Below are 18,113 nucleotides of genomic sequence, written 5' to 3' on the forward strand. Positions count from 1 at the left end.
CTCGGCGGATTCGTTCTGCCAACGGAGAAAGGCGGCTGGATTTGGAAAGGGGGGGGGGAGATAGAGTTGAGTCACTTTCGCACTGCGAAGCGACTCCAGACCTCGCCCCCACCCCACCCCCCCACCTCCGCTCGGTCTTGGTCAGTCTACGAAAAACCGCGTCTTCTCAAAGCCAGACCCCCCTCGCCTCTTTAAAAAGCCTCCGGCTAAGAGCAGGGCGCCATCCGGCTTGCGGAGAACCTTCTGCGAAAAAAGCCGCCGGTCCTCCTTCCCTTTCTCTTCCTCCTCACCCCTCCCCGCCCCAACAACTTCACAGCAGAGCAAAGCCGCAAGCAGGCGCAGCAAATCACACAGACACACAGCCCGGAAAAAAAATCATTTATAAGCGCACGGCAAATGCAGAAATGAGCGGAGAGGTGGGGAGGAAAGGGGGGCAACCGGAGTGCCACGCTGCATATCCCCCCACAGCCACGCACGCACCTCGCTATCTCTTGTCCTAGCTCAGGCTCTGCTGCAGTTCCTCCCACCCCCCACGCGCGCGCACACACACATACACACCTTCGGCGAGCTCCTGCCTACCTTTCCTCCCTTCCAGAGGCTCGGCGTTACCAGGGGAGGAGTAACTCGCCCTAACGCAGACACGCGTTTTGCCCCGAGTGACACCCCAGCCGGCAAAACGTGAAGGCGATCGGCCGCCCTGTCAAGAGAAAGCGAGGCTTCCCTTTCCCCGCAACGTCCGCGCCGCTTTCCCCTCAGCGCCGCGCTTAGCTGTGACAACCCCACGCGGTATTTCCATTCCAGGCTTTTCCATTTCGCGTCTTTCCCACTCGCCGCCGCCAACTACTATGCTACACACGCCCTTTTTGTCCATTCCAAAGGCTGCCGGTTTCCTCGTTGGGCACTTTTTAATTGCAAACGCTCCACACGTCTCATTGTCAACTCTTCCCGCACCGAGCCAGCCAGTCTGCCTGCCACGTTTTTCGGGCAAGCAACTGTGGGCCAGTTTTTTCTCCCGATTCCTCCCCCCCCCCGCCCGCGAATCTTCTTCAATCAGGCAAAACGCCCCTTTCTCCCCCGCCACCCATCCCATTCCACGCCGGTCGGTGTGTGTGTGTGTTGTGTGTGTGTCACGCGCTCTCCCTAATTTACGATCTTCCCCAATACACACACACCCCAAATAGCAGCAGTGTTAGCGGCGGCGATTCCCAGCCAGCCAAAGAATCTCTCAAACTCCGCTTAGCTCCCGCAGGCGAGAGCCCTAAATAAATAAATAAATAAATAAATAAATAAATCCACGGAAGCGGTCTCGCCGCGTGCCGGGGCTGCAGAGCTCTCCCGGCACAAGCCGCGCAGGCTTCCCTTCCTCCCCTCCTCCCCCCCAGCGAAGAAAGCCTCGCAATCCCCCGGGCTTGCGCGTCTCTCTCTCTCTCTCCTCTCTCTCCACCTCCCTCTCTCTCTCACCGTAAACCCTGGCTTAAATGAGTCGCCCCCTTCGTACGGGGCGCAACTATTAGGGAGCCGAGCCTGGAGGAGAAATACATTGCGATGCGCTTTTTCCTCCCCACCCGCACCCCGCCCCACTACACAAAATTGTATGCGCGCAGACACTTACCCCTCCCCGCCCCCCGACAAATATTAAAAAAAAAAAAAACCTGATCCTCGGACGAGCTGAAGGGGAAAGTTCGAGGGGGTGACTTACAGTTTGCATCGGCGCTCGGTTCGAACGAGCCAGCCATCATGATCATCCTTACATTCCACGCCAAGCAGCCCCCCGCTGCAACTCGGGGCTGGGAGCCTCCTTGGCCGTGTCGTTGCTGCTGCCGCCGCCGCTGCCCAGCATGAAGGGAATGGTAGAGAATGGAATGCAGCGCGGGGTTCCAAAGGAACTCCAGCCTCGCTCTGACTTCCCGGGGAGGCAGACTGAGACACACATTCAAAGGGCTGCTAAGCGAGCCCGTTCTTCTCGCTGTCGCCTCTAGGGGGCGTTCAGACCTGCCCGTATCCGCGCACTGAGAGGAGGAGAGAAGAGAATGAAGAACGGGAGAAGGGAGGCCCCAGATGCTACGAGAGGCTGGCGCCTTCTTAAAAAGGCAACGCCACCAATCCTATCCCTTAAAGCGGCCATGCTCGCCTAGGTAAAAGAAGAACCGGAGAGGCGGGGGCCGGGCGAGCGGGGGGGGGGAAGAAGGGGGGAGAATTCCGAACAAGCGCAGATCGCAATTTAAGGACTTTCCAGCCTCTCCTTAGAAAGAAGAAGTGGGACCGCGCGCCCCACTTTTTAAAAAGGAGGCGAACCAGAATCCCGTGGAAATAAACCCCGCTGAATTGCATGTATAGAACTTTGAGGCAAGGCTGGTCAAGAAAGCGGCCAAAGAAAAGGCCATTGCAATCGTTTTTTGCTTTTTTTAAAAAGTGCGGCATAAAGCTGAGAATGAATGCAAAAAAAAATATATAAAATCTTTTTTCGCTCAATACGGAACCGATTTTTTTAAATGGCTCTTTTCTGTGTTTTATTCCACATTAATAAGATGCTCGGAGTGATGTATTCCCTAGAAAAGACGCTTGGAGCAGGAATTACATGTATTTAATTTTATTTATTTATTTCCGAGATTTATTAGCGGGTTGGTGTCTAATAGCTCTCGGTGTGGCTTATAATAAAAACAGAAATAAAATCCGGAATCCGTATAAATCAAATGAAAAAGCAGGCTAAGAAAACAATCTGTTAAAAGCAGCAATTAGTTATCATAAGCGCACAGGATAATTCTGTGCATGTTTACTAAAAAGCAAATTATATTAGGGGTCCAGTGGCAATTATTCTGTGTGCACAGAATTGCAGTTGGTTTCGTTTTGCAGAGCAATTATGTTGCAGAGCCGCTGGTTTTGTTAAAGACCAAACAAACTTTCACTCTGGGGGCAACTCTTATCGAAACCCCCCAACATAAGGCAGGGAAACCTGCATTCCAGCTGCCTCCAGCAGCCATTCTTTATAATATGGTACACCTGGGGCTTCTCCCCTTACCCTTACCCCCCCCCCCAAATAAATCATTAAGCCATCTCCCATTGATTTTTATAAAGCCAAATTAGGCTGAGATCCAAAGCACGTTTCCTGGGAAGCAAATTCTGTTGAAATGAGATTTTCTTCCCTTTAAAACCAGGACATAAAAGAGCAAGGGTCAAAGAGAAGCAATTAATCTTGCAAGTTCTGGTATTTCAAAAATGCAAATATTTTTTTAATGCTCATATTTTCCATCAATACAGAATAATCTCTTTCTATGCAAGCTTACAGCACCAACAACAGGTAGAAGTCGGAAGCTTTTCACTGGCACCAAACTAGGAAACTATGTTGAAAGTAAGTATTATACTGCACTTTATACATGTGTATACAATTTAGAGCAGCATGCACTCAGAAAAAGGCTTCCAACTAGTGTGACAGCAACTACTGTTACAAGGGGGTATAATACCGTCCTAATAATAGCATATATGCAACAAAAATATACATTTGTGAAAATATCCACCTTCTCCAAAGTAGTGCCTTCTAGATATGCTGGACAGCTTATTTAGTTGATGTGAATTAAGGAAGTTAACATAAGATGTGTAATAGGTGCCAGTTTGGCCAGTTATTTTTCTTTTGTGAAGTCAGAAACCTAAAATATGTATGTAAATACGGAAAGCAGCAAACATTGTATTCTGCCTCTGGGTTACTATATACAGTAAAAGGTAAAGTTTAGAAGCCTCCTGGGCTGAACCTCCAAGTTCCTTTCCCACATGCTTGTAAAGACTGTGTGGCCAAGCTGAATTGATCTGTCTGAAATGGAACAGATAGAGGAAAGGGTCTCTTATTATAGAGATGCTGTTTCTGGCAAATAATATGTGCAGGTTAAACTACAGAAGGTCTATCACAATTGTCCTGTTTCTCTTGTTATAATACTACTCCATGAATTTTAATATTATAATAACGACAAAGAACTCTACCTACCATCTCAAAAGCATTCTAAATTTATATCCTTCCCCCTCTCCACAGTTCAGAGGAAAAGATTAGAATTGATATTCAACAGCTATGATTTTATAAGATGCCTAATGGATGTTGGGAACTTACTGAACCTGAGAGTCACTCAAACATTATTAGATGATGAGTGATCAGGTTGTTTAACTCTCCACTTGATGCCAACAGATTCCAATGCCAAAAAAACCTTATCACATTTCATTTCAACTTCTTCACTGCATGAATCAAGTATGAATAATCCATTCCTATAGCAGGAGATTTGTCCCAGGGTTGCCCCAATTAAATGGTCTTCCGGTATTATTGGTGGGGGAACGGAATTTAGAGGGTGGCCACAGCTACTGTTCCATAATTGCCAGGCATCTGGGCCAAGCTTTTAGGGAAGATCTACTTCAATTGTTCTGCAGTACTGGCTTCCAGGGTAGGGGGATTAATATTAACTATGCACATTGTTATAATAAATGTCTGTCCATCTAAATCTTTAAAAAGAAAAATGTAGCGGGCCATGCTAGTTCTTACTTATGCTGTCATCTCTGTTGTTTTTATCTGGGTTTTTACTGTTTGTTTGTTTTGCTCTCCTTGTGGCAGTTAGATTCATATCTGATATTTTGGTTCTTAACAGTGTCTCTAAGATGATTAGCCTTTCTACGTGTGTTCACATCATTACTGCCGCAGCTGCATGCACATTTGTACCTAAAAAGGTCTGCGCATGTGCACGTTAGAAAGGGGGGGGATTATATTTTTGCAATGAAGATTGTTCTGCGCATGCGCAGAACCGAAAATCAAGATGGTGGCCCCGCTGATAGAACCGGTTCAGGGACATGGCAGGCCAAGTTACTACCTACATAGCCGAACCAATCCAAACCAGTAGGAACCCACCTCTATTTCACATTCTTTCCTGTAATACCTTTCTAAGCAGATTTTATGATACTAGAATACTACTTACTGTCAAGATTACCAGTTGCCTTCACAGAGTCCAGTACCCAACTTTTTAAACCCATTCCGCCTCCATAAGAATAGCTGACTGAGGTCAGAGATGTTGGGTTCAAATCTCCATTTAACCATAGGAATGTCCCTTGGATGTCTGTTCCTCAGCCTAACATACTTTAAAATATTGAGGGTATCACAAATGGGAAGTAGAACCGGAATAGAATTTTGAGCTTCTTGGATTATTATTTTTTCAAAGTGTGAGTGTGAAATGTTGTGGAGTGAACTCTGTCTCCACAGATCCAACCAAAGTTTGCATTGTCAGCTTGAGCAGCTGCCATTTTATACCCTCAACCTGCCCGTTTCTATATTGGACATAAGGAAAAGGGGGTGGGGACATGGCTTTCAGCTGCTCACTCTTGTCTATTTGGCAAATGGATGTGGAACCTTTATGTTTCAAAGCAATCCATTCACAATGTTTCAGCAGGACTGTGGTCACTTAACAAGGAGATAACATTATAAGTAGAAAATCATAAATGCCATAAAAAGGATTGATTACCAATTTCACTTTATTATTTTTCCTTAAAAGTACATTCTGTGCTGGCCGCTTTTATCATCTCTGTTCTTTCCTTCTTCTTATCAGTTCAGAAAAGTTTTTTTTCTATTGGTGGGCAATCCTTCTTGGATTGGTCAGTCATTCCTTTTCTTCTGGGCCTTCCCAGTTCTGTTTTATCTGGAAATTAATTTGTCTCTATCTCTGTTTATTATTCTTCACCCCGTAAGGTCTATTATCTCTTGGAAGGAAGGGAGGAGAAATCCCATGTAATCAGGAAGCAGCAAGTACTTTTAGAATCCTGAAGTGGGGACACAATCTCTTTTCCAAGAGTTAAAATAAATACTCAAGAAAAAGTTAAGAATGTCAGAGGAAATTCATTGCATGTCATACGATTGCATGTAATAAGATCCTGTCGCTTCAAAAAGTGGGGGGAAGCAAGGAATTTGGAGTGGGGAAATAGCAGTGAAGGAATGGAGGTGCTGGAGTAGGGAAGGCTTTAATCTTCATCTGTTGGCTCCTCTTCCAATCATAATCACCTCCCAAACACCTTTTACCCTGTCGATGCCAAGCGCAGGTTAGCTCCTAACAACCACTAAAACCAGGGTTATTTAAAACTTTGAAACAAGCACAACAGTTGAGCTGATATAATAGGCTAATATCCTAAGCCATAATGAGCATATGGTTTATTCAGTAGCCACGGGATAAGCAAGCTATACCTGAAGATAATCTATCCATTTGGTCACTAAGAGTCGAGCCCAACCTGAGAGCACATAATGAATCAAACTGTGGTTTAGTAGGCTATATGAGACCAAACACAAAGAAAGCTTAGTTGAATGCAGTAGGATTTTCAAGTAAATCTGGGTTTGCAACAAAATAATTTGCAACAGTATAACTGAACAATGTCCTATAAGCATCCTGGTTGAAGAACAGGAAGTTGATGGTCTTGATGTACTATAAGAATCTAGGAAAAGAGTTGGCAGCTATTTAAAAATGTATGCAGGAGGCTTCATGATCAGTTCTGATGTTTCGATGGATGGATGGATGGATGGATGGATGGATGGATGGATGGATGGATGGATGGATGGATGGAATCACTAACAACATACCCACTTTGGCCCATTTTGCCATGACAACATTGGAAATGTTTTCTTTTCTCCATCAGATGCCAAAATTTCCTGAGATTAAGAGGAACCTCCAATAAAAACAGTTGCAGTATTGACAAATACTGCCTTCAATTAAATGTATTATGAAATCTATAGCTCTGGGTTATACCAACCCTTCCTGCTGCAAATGTGATTGTAAAATAGCAAAGAATGGGCACAGATACAGTAGATCATGATAAAAAGAAAAGTAAATTATGCATTCAAGGGAAGCAAACCAGAAGAATCACCAAGAACTGCAAAAGCTGGTTTTTAACTGTCACAAATGCCGTTCATTAGCTCAACAATCAAACAAATGCATAGCTTTTAATTTTAGGAAAGATCTCCAGTTTTTAACTCTTAGTTCAGGAATGTTTTGGGACCTAGAGGACATTGCCCCTCCTGTTTGGCCAGACATACATTTCTTAGTTCTCCAATTCTATTTCAGAAGTTGCTCTCCTAGTCTGAGTACTACAGTAATATCAACCAAAGGCAATACTAGCAGGAAGCACTAGGCATACCAGGCCAAGCTGTTTGTTTTTTTTAATTTGCTGCTTTGTTGTCTGATGGTAATCAATGTGGTGGTCATATAGATTAGTGATATGCATGTCAAAAAAAATCCTTGCTTACAATGATTTATAATAGTATTGTTGTTTATACACCTAGTTAGATCCCTGGATTACTTAGTTTCAGGACCAGCTAGGAGTTGCCATCCAGGTGTGCAGGCTAACAAAAATTCTGCTAGAAATATGAAATACTGAATGATTTTAATTCTAAACCACCTCCAAGTATAGAACTATATATCCTGCAAAAACTATTTATTTCTCTTTCACCTTCCACCCTATACCTGTCTATCAAGATAACAAACATTTCTAAACATGTCTGAGTTGCAGCTGCTGTCTACAGAACCAGATTAAACAACTCAGGAATTCAGTCCTGTACATAGCAGTGGAGAAGTAATCCCCATTGAATTCAATGGGCTAACTTCTAAAGGAATGCAGATCCCTCTTTTGAAGGAGAAAATGACTATGTTCAATGGACTGATGCATTCACAGTAAGGAGGCCAAAGAGCAAGCATTGCCATCCCACCTCACCCCCAAAGGACAATAGAAAATACATTTCACCAGTATGTTAGATTTTCCCAGAAGAGATTGCAGTTATAGCTCTAAGCAAAAATTTTAGGAATATCTGGGGATGTGCACACACCTTTCGCTTTTTGGCTGTGAAATACAAGAGAGGGAAGGAACTGCTCCTTTTCCATCGCTGAATTTTTCTCTTACAGAAACCTTAACTGACGCCTCTATCCAATTAGACTCACAGATTTAAAAAGTGAGATTATGATTCAACCTCAAAATGTGCCCATGTTTACGTGTGTCTGTGTGTCTGTGTGTTTGTGTGTGTGTGTGGTGTGATCTGAGCTGAGAGATCTGTCAACGCTTGCAAGAAAGCCTGGCACTGTTTAGAACCCAGGCCAAATTCCCATCAATTCAGCAGATACAACCATCCTAAATGGAAGTCCTCACCCCTGCCCCTCCCCTTTAGTGTATCGGCCTGAAGAGGCAGAATTTAATACCTGCCTGATTGAAGCAGCTCTGAAGAGACCTGATTGAACATGTCCTCTTTTCAGGTGTGTGTGTGTGTGTTGTGCCTCTTCTTTTTCGCTCTGTCTTTGGGCACATTGCTTATTTGTGTATAGATTACGGCGCCTACCCTTAAAAGCTTTTAAGACAGAGGAGAAAAGAACAAATGAACCAATTCCAACTTTTAAAAAAATAGACAGCATTAGGTTACCTTTCCATCACTCATTATTTTTTCTTTTCTCCCCCTCCCGTTTCATTTCCAAAGGCTAAATTTAGTGAATACTTTTCACATTAAAAACTTGTCAGGTATTCATGTCGAAAGAGGCTTCTGGTTTGGTCTCTTGGGGGAGTTTCCTGAGAAAGAGAAAGCTCTTAAAGTATAACGGGGAAGGAAGGGAAAGATTTTCACAATTCCTTTTCCACCCTTTATAAATTTAAAAAAATTCCACCCTTTCTGGATCTATTAAAGAGAAAGATATACCTTGGCCTCCTTCTCTTGTTACCAGGCTGTCTCGTTGGCATAATTTAACAAGTGCTTCCCACGCTGGCCATGACCTCTGAATGGGTAACCTTCCCTCTCCCCTCACCCCACCACCGCTACAGGCATCAATAACAACAATGTAGTGTGTGTGTGTGTGTGTGTGTGTGTGTGTGTCTGTCTGTCTGTCTGTCTGTCTGTCTGCATGCATGCAAAACTGATAGAAGGTTGAGGGCCAGGCAAGTGGAGTAAATGCAGGGAAGATAAAGCGATGGGTGTGTTTAAACATTCTCAGACAAAAGACACTGCAATTCTTACAAAGATCATTGTATTTCTCAAGCAGTTTGTACAAGCAGGCATTTGACTCTGGGAAGCAGTTCAAATGTGATACATCCTCAGTGGAAGGTAGAATTGGAAAAGGTGTAGGCGAGTAAAAGCAGGATGATTTATTTTATTTGTAGCTGTATCCCAGCCATCACTTGCAGCTCACGGTTTCTAGTAAGGCTGCAAAAAAGGCTATTTTCTAACTGTGCAATTCCCTGCGCGCTTTGGTGATGCCAACGTCCATCGGGGAGGAATGTCAACTGCAGTCCAAAGCCTTTCCCTGGACAATTGTTCTGATCAATTTCTTCTTTCAAATGTCTATATTCAGAAGGATGCAGCAAAGGAAAGTTACAGCGGTAAAGACCTGAAAGCCAGGGGCCAGAATTTACAAACTTGTTTTGTTGTCCAGTGCATTTCCATAGACCTCACTGGGTTTTTTTGATTAACATGTGGGCCCCCAGTTATTCCTCTGATTGCAAACTCAGAAGGAAGATGTAGATGAGGAAGAGCCCTATCCTGGCCATGAGATTTACAAATCTGTTGGAAAAGCAGGGTAAATTAAGACCCTGATTCACCAGACCACTAACCAAGTAGGATAGTTTGTTGATCATACTTATTGTGGTATAAGGCCAGAGGTGGTATTCTATCAGTTTGGACCAGTTTGCCCGAACCGGTAGCGGAAATCGCGGGGAGCCCCGCCCACATGCCCCAGCTCTATGGCATCCCATTTAGGCTCTTTTTTTCATCAAAAGTGCTTCGCGGACAGCTGAGCATATGCACAGAGGTGACATGCACATGCTGACATTTGCATACCGGTAGGGAAGGTATACCACCCCTGTATAAGGCCAAACTTTGCAGAATACCCCCTTAGTTACACACACTCCATCAAACTTCAATAGTTTTCCTTCCAAATACATGCATGTCTAGAATTGTAGTTTTTCAACTTCATCACTAGAGAAGATAACATACAAATATTGCCTTGCGGCCAGTACTGTGTTGTAGCATTTCAGAAGAGAGAAAATAGTTCCAGGCAAACAGACAAGGCAAACTAACTGATACAATGTTTTAATGGGATGTGAGTTGGTGACCTGGGGTGGCATCCCTGGACATTTGCCGAGCGTTAACAGGCAGTCTGGATAAGCAAACTGAATTCAGTGACCTTAGAACTTGGCAAATGATACTTGGTTCAGAGCAAAAGAGTTTCAGTAAATCAAAAGCAATGGAGCAGTGCAGCAGCTAAGATCGCATGCTATATTAATCCATAGTGCGGTTTCTTTATATTTGACATAGTGGGTTGTATTAACCAGTCATCGTGGTTGATAAGCCATAGTTTATTGCTTAACATGATATGTAAACTAAGTGGATGGTGGCTTATTTAACAAAACATTATTAAGCAGCCATGGGTTAGGATGAATGGGATGATGTCACCACTTCATACATTTGTTGGTGGTTCACGTTACTGTATATCAAAAAAATAGGAAGTGGTAATGGAAGAGCAGCAAAGTGAGATGGGAACCAGTGGTAGAAGTGAAAAGTATGGACAGCAGTGGTAAGAATTGGGAAGGGAAAGGGAGTAAGTAATGATGCAGATGAATTCACAAGGTGACGGGCAACTATGTAGGTTTTGATTTCTTCTTGCTTCTACAGAGAGGATGAGTTCCAAACTGTCTTCACAAAGGAGCCACATTTTTTGTAATGCCATTGCCAGTCTGAAGTTCAGATGATTAAGGACGAAGGTTGGGGACTGGGTAGCAACCCAATCTTATCAAAAAAAAGTTCAGTGCTATTGAAATAACAGATCCAATTCTTCAATACCTGATTGAAATAATTGCCTACAGATCTTTGCTCTATGATGTACAGCACTGACAGATCTAAGTAATCACAGTATACATGCAGATATTTGTAACATTCCAGTTTGCTTCCAGGTGTAGTCCTGACAGCCCAACAAGACTAGGTAGGCGAGACCAAGAAACCAGTGCCATCTACAGCATGACTACTTTTATTGTAGCAGCTATAGTAGCAGATTCTTGAAAGTCTAAATGTGCTTCCCCCTCCCCCTTCATTTTTATCTTCACATGAACTAGTATGAAATGTTTTCTCTATAGATTCCAGATAATGGTTGACATATAAAGTCCTACAAGGCATAGAGACACGTTATTTGTCCCCCCTCCCTACTGACAGAATTGATCTGCTCTAGGTTTCTTTCACTGAACTATGCCACCTAGCAGAACCCAAGACACATGCCTTCTCTACCATAGTACTTCCCCTGGACTGAGATTCCCTCTGATGACTGGTTGTTCTCCCAGACCCTGGGCTAGATGATTTCCTCCTTTGTTGAGTTAGTTGTTGGTGAGATCTTTTGGGGTTTGCTGGGTCAACCATTTTGCTCTCCTTTTCTATATTGAAGTCTGGCTCTATTGTTTCTTTGCCTCTGTTATATGTTGTTAATGTTTTCTTGGTACATTGTGATCTGTCCATAGTAATGTGGCATTGGGTGGCATCAGACTGAATAAATAAATAAAATAACTTCAGAATTGGGCTCCAAAAGTAGTATCCATTGATTTTTTTGGTAACCAGGGTGTCATTATGCAATTTTGCTAGATAAGAAACTCCATCAAGCAATTTAATTTGGAAGGGACCAAAAAATGCATTTAGTTACCAATGAAAACAGAGCTGTAGGTGTGGTTCCTGAGTGATCTTTGTTTTTGGGGAGGGAATGCACAAGGACAAATTAATTCTTAATGGGATTTCTTAAACTTGTTTCTCCAGTACTAGAGTTTACATGCCTATAAGGTCCCATTTATCATTTTCATTTTCCTGAGGCTCCTGGACTTACTGCTCCTTCATCTTATTTTAATAAGCATGCAAACCAGTAGTGGATTCCGGATCTTGTCGCAACTGGTATGCTGCGATGCGGCCAGGCGTGCTAGTCAGGCAAATGTGCTGCGCACGCATGCGCACACCACCGCCCAGCGACAATCAGCTGCTCAGTGGAGGTCGCATAGGAGCCACATGTTATGTGCATGTGTGCAATTGGCCCGTTTCCCTCAAAAAGTGTTAAGGAACACAGGCAGGCGGGTAGGCCCAACATGTCTGCTCCCAACTACCACCGGTAAGCTGGGGCATACCACCCAGAACCCACCATTGCTGCAAACCAGTACAAAGAGTACAAAGGAATAGCATCTTCTCCCCAGGTGCAAGGAGGAAGAGGAGCATTGACACAATCTGCACTAAGTCCCCATCCAAATCTCCAGCAGGCACTGAATGTGGCACCTATTTAAAGATACTATCTTTGTCCAGGATAAACTATGTTATGCCATTAAAATATTATTGCATTTGAAGCTATGAAAGGAAAAAAGAATTCTGGAAAAATATAGTGCCGTCAGCTTCTATATAAATATCCTACTTCATATATAAATGTTGCATCTTTCTTAGTCCCCTCATCTCGCATGTCACCTGAGCGCATTTCATGTCTTTTGGTGACCAAGCTTAAAAACCTGTCTGGGAATTCCAGATATATTCTAGCTTCAGATCCTCCCTTCTGCCACGCCTGGTCAAGGAATTATTTGTTTTCAGAAAGTACATTCAAGAGAGGATTAGAAACCGAGGCAACCAACAACTAAAGATAAGCAAATATGCATACTGGAAAATTCCTTTCAGGTTGAATGTGTGGGAAACTCTTGTTACCATCAAGACACTTTTCCATCCCAGATCCAACTTGCCTTCCATGAGGACTGCTTAAGAATTAAGCGGAACACCCACGATACGAGGACCTTAGCAATGGATGAGCTCTTATTCTATTCACTTCTCCAAAATAAAAGACTTATGCCTCCCACCATACTTCTTCCATTAAACTGCATTTTCCTTTGAGTTGATTGCAAATAATTCCTTGGACACTTCCGTGTCGTTTTCTTGGCAGCAACAGAGACAATGTTTGCCAATGCCTTCTGATTTTTCTTTTACATTTTGCAATCTACTGTACAGTCTATATAAGTCTAAATGCAAATCAGGTCCAGCCAGGTAGCGTACCTGCTGAGCTACCTCATTGTATACTTCTTTAAGATCTTTAATGATTGGGAGACTATCCAGCTTGTCCCTTAAAGTGTAAAAGAGGGAAACAATAGCTCTAATCCAACAGCAAAAAAAAAAATATAGGGTGAGTTTTCACATAATTTATCTGCACAAATAGTTCATAGCAACCTACCTGGATACCCCAAATCCCTAAATAAAGTTCTATTCCCAGTGCACAATTGTGATTGTGACATGGTGCCATCTTAAGTCTTCACTTTCTTTTTATATTTTGTATTTATTTTATATTTATCTTAACTTTATTTTTGCTAAGTAATTTGACAAATATGTACAGATGCTGGGATAACTTTTTTTTTTAAAGTAAAAAGGTAAACTGAAACTGCTTAATGATCCTGGAACAGAAGGAGACGGATAACGAATACCAGGCTGCTTTTTCTGTGACGTGAAGACAGTCTATTTATTGGTGCAATAAAGGGCATTGTTTTTGTTAGAAGGTGCCAATATCAGTAGGAAGGAAGTCTGCTTGGAAGAGCCAGAATGTAAAGCACCAGATCAGCATATATTCAGTCACCCCATGTTGTTATCAGATCCTTCTTGTCAGTAGTAAAGGTTCTGTTATACTGTAATTTAAACTCTTCTATAAATTCTTTGTATCTTTTCCAAAGGGTATAGAGCATGTAATCGGGTGGACTTTGTGACTCTCTGTTCCCTTAGCATGGGGTCCTGGCAGCACTGTGGTTGTGCATGCCAATAAAAGATATAATTTTGCATCAGTCTCCAAATACTTTGGTCCCTTATTTTTGTGGACATTTTCCCCATAAATAAATAAATAATCTCTTCTTTGAATTCTTTCTGAGGGGAAGATCTTTTGCATTTTCATAACTTCAGATTTTGTAGGCTACTATCTGACTATCTGATGTCTTTTAGATTATAACTTTCTGGCAGTCCAGGAAACATGCTGTATTCAAGGATTGATTGATTGATTGACTGACTGACTGACTGATTATGTGCCATCAAGTTGATACCAACTCATATCAGCAACATGTATAGACTTTTCTAATTGTCAACCCTACCCTTCAGGTCTTCCAACAAGCCCATGCATTGCCACTATAATTAAGTCCATCCACCTTGTTGTAGGTCAGAATCTTCCTCTCCTTCTTTCCTTCCTTTCTTTCTTCCTCCTTCCCCAATTTTATAACTTGCCTACAGAGCTAGCTCTCTTGATAAGATATAACAATGTGATGTATCCAAATAACATAATGTGTCCAAAATATAATAATTTGAGCAAGAGAGAATTCTGGATGGATTCATTTTAGGATTAATTTCTTTACTTTTCCATTGGTGGGATGCTCAGCAGTCTTTCCCGACACTAATACTGAAAAGCATCAATGCTGTTTCTATTCTATAAGAGCCGAGGTGGCGCAGTGGTTAAATGCAGCACTGCAGGCTACTTCAGCTGACTGTAGTTCTGCAGTTCGGCTGTTCAAATCTCACCGGCTCAGGGTTGACTCAGCCTTCCATCCTTCCGAGGTGGGTAAAATGAGGACTCGGATTGTTGTTGGGGGCAATATGCTGACTCTGTAAACTGCTTAGAGAGGGCTGAAAGCCCTATGAAGCGGTATATAAGTCTAACTGCTATTGCTATTGCTATTCTGTTTCTTCAGAGTTCAACTTTTGCTTCCATAGAACTCCCAGGGAAAATCTTACCTGTGTGAGGCTGATCTCTGTAGGTATAGAGACATCCTGATATCTGAATATCTTTTACAAATGCTTCATTGCTACACTTTCAGATGCTATGTTCTTCAGCATACTTCTTCATTGCTGATCCCTTTATGGTTGACAGTTGGTCCTGAAAGACTCAAGCTTTCTACCACTTCAGTATCTTTATTGACAGTTCTAAGGCTGGTTTCTGTAGCTGTTGTCATTAGTTTGGTCTTCTTTGTATTTAACCTCAATCACATATTTCTTTTCACTATGCTCCCTGACTTTCATTACATGAAGTTCCAGACCATTTGCATTTTCAACTATCAGAAACCTCAGCATAACACAATGTGTATGTACATACCCAGGGAGCCTGGATTAGAAGAATATGAGTGTGGTTTTAATATTCTTCTTGTTTCTTGGTCTTCAGTGGACCATTTTCATATTAATCATTAACAACATCTTTTATTCATTCTGCAGCTCCTCTGGTTCCTATGAATGAAGTTCAAGACTTCAAAGTGATTCCTGATGTTTTCCTTGAAAATAATATATCAATTTGATTTTGTGTACTTCATCTGGCGATGCCCATGTTTAGAGATGGTGTTAAGATTGTTAGCAACAACAAAACCATTGGGTTGGTAGATAATAATAATACGTCATTCTGTTGCTTCATTTCTATTTCTTATCCCATACAGTCCGACTACATTTTTCGCCTTAATATTTCTGACTTGGAGTATTCCACTCTCCAAACACATTTTCCTTGCACGTTTGTTGATTCCAGATTGAGCTTGACCATAAAACTTGTCAGCCTCCTTTTTTTTTTTTTTTTTTGGCTGCATCAGTGATTTGAGCATGACTTTCAGATTAAAGGGTTGCCCACAAAGTCTAATTGATGTTACTCGGTCACTGATTGCATTGTGCATTGTCTTTGTTATATCCTTCCTGGCTGTGAAAGCAATGCCATCCCTTCTCTGTTTTGTGTGTTCCGAGTAGCAAAGAGTGCGATATTCTGACTGAAGTGTCCGATCCCTGTCCATTTCAATTCACTGATGCCTAAGATGTCATCATGTAGTTGATTCATTTCATCTTTCACTCTGATGAGCTTTCCTACGGTCATGCTTCTTACTTTCTGTGTTCCCAATGTAATCTTTCTTCGCAGGTTTGAATTTTCTTTTCCTTTGCATAGCGGTATCAGTAACTAGAGAACCCGAAGGCTCTATTCTAGCTGCATCATAAACACCATTAGTAATTTGAAAGATCCTCAGTTCTTCCTCTGTAGCATATTGAATGCCATCTGACCCGAGGGCCACTTCATTTAGCACTATATCGTCAATCATTTTATCTTATACATTAGGGTCTTGGGGCGCACAATAGAGTGGTTTACCATTGTCTTCTTCTGCAGTATGAAATGATGCCTTTATTGTTGTCACAAAAGGGGTAGTCTGCCTGCAGCATCTTCCTATGTCGCTACAACCTGATATTAATGCCTCTTTGCTGTAATTGGCAGCTGGGATGACTTTCATGCCTTGGGTGATCCTACTGGAAGCATACATTCGTGTCATAAAACTAGGATGCATTTCGCTCATCCCTCCCAGGAACATCTGCACCACAGTAGGGCAGCATAGTCAAGGAGGATGGTTTTTTTCATCATCATCATCCTATCTTTTTTTTAAAAAAATCATCTATGTTAAAAGGGGATTTTAGCATATAATTCAAGACAGCAAACATACCTAACATTCATTCTTCTGTTCTCCCAACAACCCCTGAGAGATGGATTGGACTGGCAGCAGTGACAGGCCCAAAGGAACTTGGCTGACTTTCATGCCTAAAAAGAGGCTAGAACTCACCGTCACTTTGTTTCTAGGAGAATTTAATCCAAACTTCATCTGGAGAACAACAGATTGGAAAAAGAATGCTCCTTTTCTGCCATTAGTCCACTCCTATTAAAGTCCCTCCAGGTCTTAGCATCTTGTCATACTATGGGAATTTTGTTGACTTTCTGTACCTAACCTATACTTTGAATTGCAGTAATGGCTTTTGACAGAGGCCCATATGGATTCTAAATGTATTCCATTATGTTTTTTTTTAAATCTACCCATTTACCAGTTTTCAAGCTGAGGCGAGATTCTTCGATCTCTTTTCATTCCTTTTCATTCTTTTTTCATTGATTCGAGGCATCTCAGATCAATATAATCAGTTACGGTCCAACTCTTCCATATACCCAAGACAGTTGGCATAAAAAAAGAGAGCCCCAAATGAAGGCAATATCCATTCCTGTTTGTTTCTGGCTGGAATATTAGGAGTGGGATGGTGCTTTTGCTAATCTGTTTATGTGTTGAAACCCAAGTTCTTTGTTAGATAAAAGCAGCTACCATTCTTCATATCTCCATTCAGCCGAGTCTTTGTTCTAATCATTCAAAAAAAAAAATCATGCTTCATAATGAGAAATGCTAAAAAATAGAAGATGATTGGAGTTGAAAGGACATGATCTGAAATTTGAGTTAGATGGTTATTTATGTTACAATAAAGCAAAGGTCACTGCAGATTTTAAAAACCATCATGTCAGATGCGCCATTTTGAGAATATGGAATAGATCAGTGGTGGGTTGCAAATATTTTTACTACTGGTTTGGGCATGCTCCGGGCAGGTGGACGGGGCCTCCTGTCACCGTTACTCCTGGTTCGACTGAACTGGGCCAAACTGGGAGCAACCCACCGCTGAAATATATACGTGGCTCTTAGCACAAGAAGTGTATTATAGAAAGGAAATGATAACTAAACTTAAATGGTTAACTTATGGTAACTTACGAGAATTTTCTCAAAGGTAATGTAAAATGAAATCAAGAGAAGATTTGACATTAGATATTCTTGATTTTCTATGTACAATTACTAGAAAGATTTGATTTGAGAAAAGACATCAACTTAGGTTTCATGCTGATTGGGAAACCCCCTTTGAAACAGAAAATAATGAATAATGAAATAATGAATTTATGACATATAGTTTTGATGGATAGGAAGAATAGTAAAAAGTGAAACTGAAAGTTTCTGTTATAACTAGAGCAAGAGGTTATTTTGTATTTATTGCTACTTTTGCATACTCTTTTTTTCTTCCTTTTTTTCTGTAGATTTTTGGCTATCCCCTTATTTATTTATTTATTTATTTATTTATTTATTTATTTATTTATTTATTTATTTTAAACATTCATTTCTGTTAGTTTTTATTTTATTTGTTTGAAACTCTAATAAAGTTGTTATAAAAAGATCAAAAATTAATCTCTGTTTTAAAGAAAATTCCCAAGTATTTATTTATTTATTGTTAAATGAAATTGTTCTGAAGAATTAGAACAACTCAAGGCTTGGGCGTGCTTTATCATACAGGG

At 41.6% G+C, this 18,113-nt stretch overlaps 1 protein-coding gene across 3 annotated transcripts in view; it reads right to left on the reverse strand.

Moving 5' to 3' along the window:
- Window positions 1–2,021, reverse strand: part of PLXNA1 (plexin A1) — a 380,392-nt gene extending 378,371 nt beyond the window's left edge. For 2 of the 3 annotated variants that reach the window (XM_087708971.1, XM_087708970.1), the window contains exon 1: window positions 1,700–2,021. The gene's annotated coding sequence lies outside the window, so the exon portion shown is untranslated. The remainder of the gene's footprint in view (window positions 1–1,699) is intronic. The other variant, XM_087708972.1, reaches the window with a different exon arrangement.
- Window positions 2,022–18,113: the final 16,092 nt, after the last annotated feature.

The sequence above is a fragment of the Thamnophis sirtalis genome, unplaced genomic scaffold (genome assembly GCF_051295495.1).
Source record: "Thamnophis sirtalis isolate CommonGarterSnake01/CBP01778 unplaced genomic scaffold, rThaSir2_p1.2 scaffold_3, whole genome shotgun sequence".
In the NCBI taxonomy this organism is placed as follows: domain Eukaryota; kingdom Metazoa; phylum Chordata; class Lepidosauria; order Squamata; family Natricidae; genus Thamnophis; species Thamnophis sirtalis.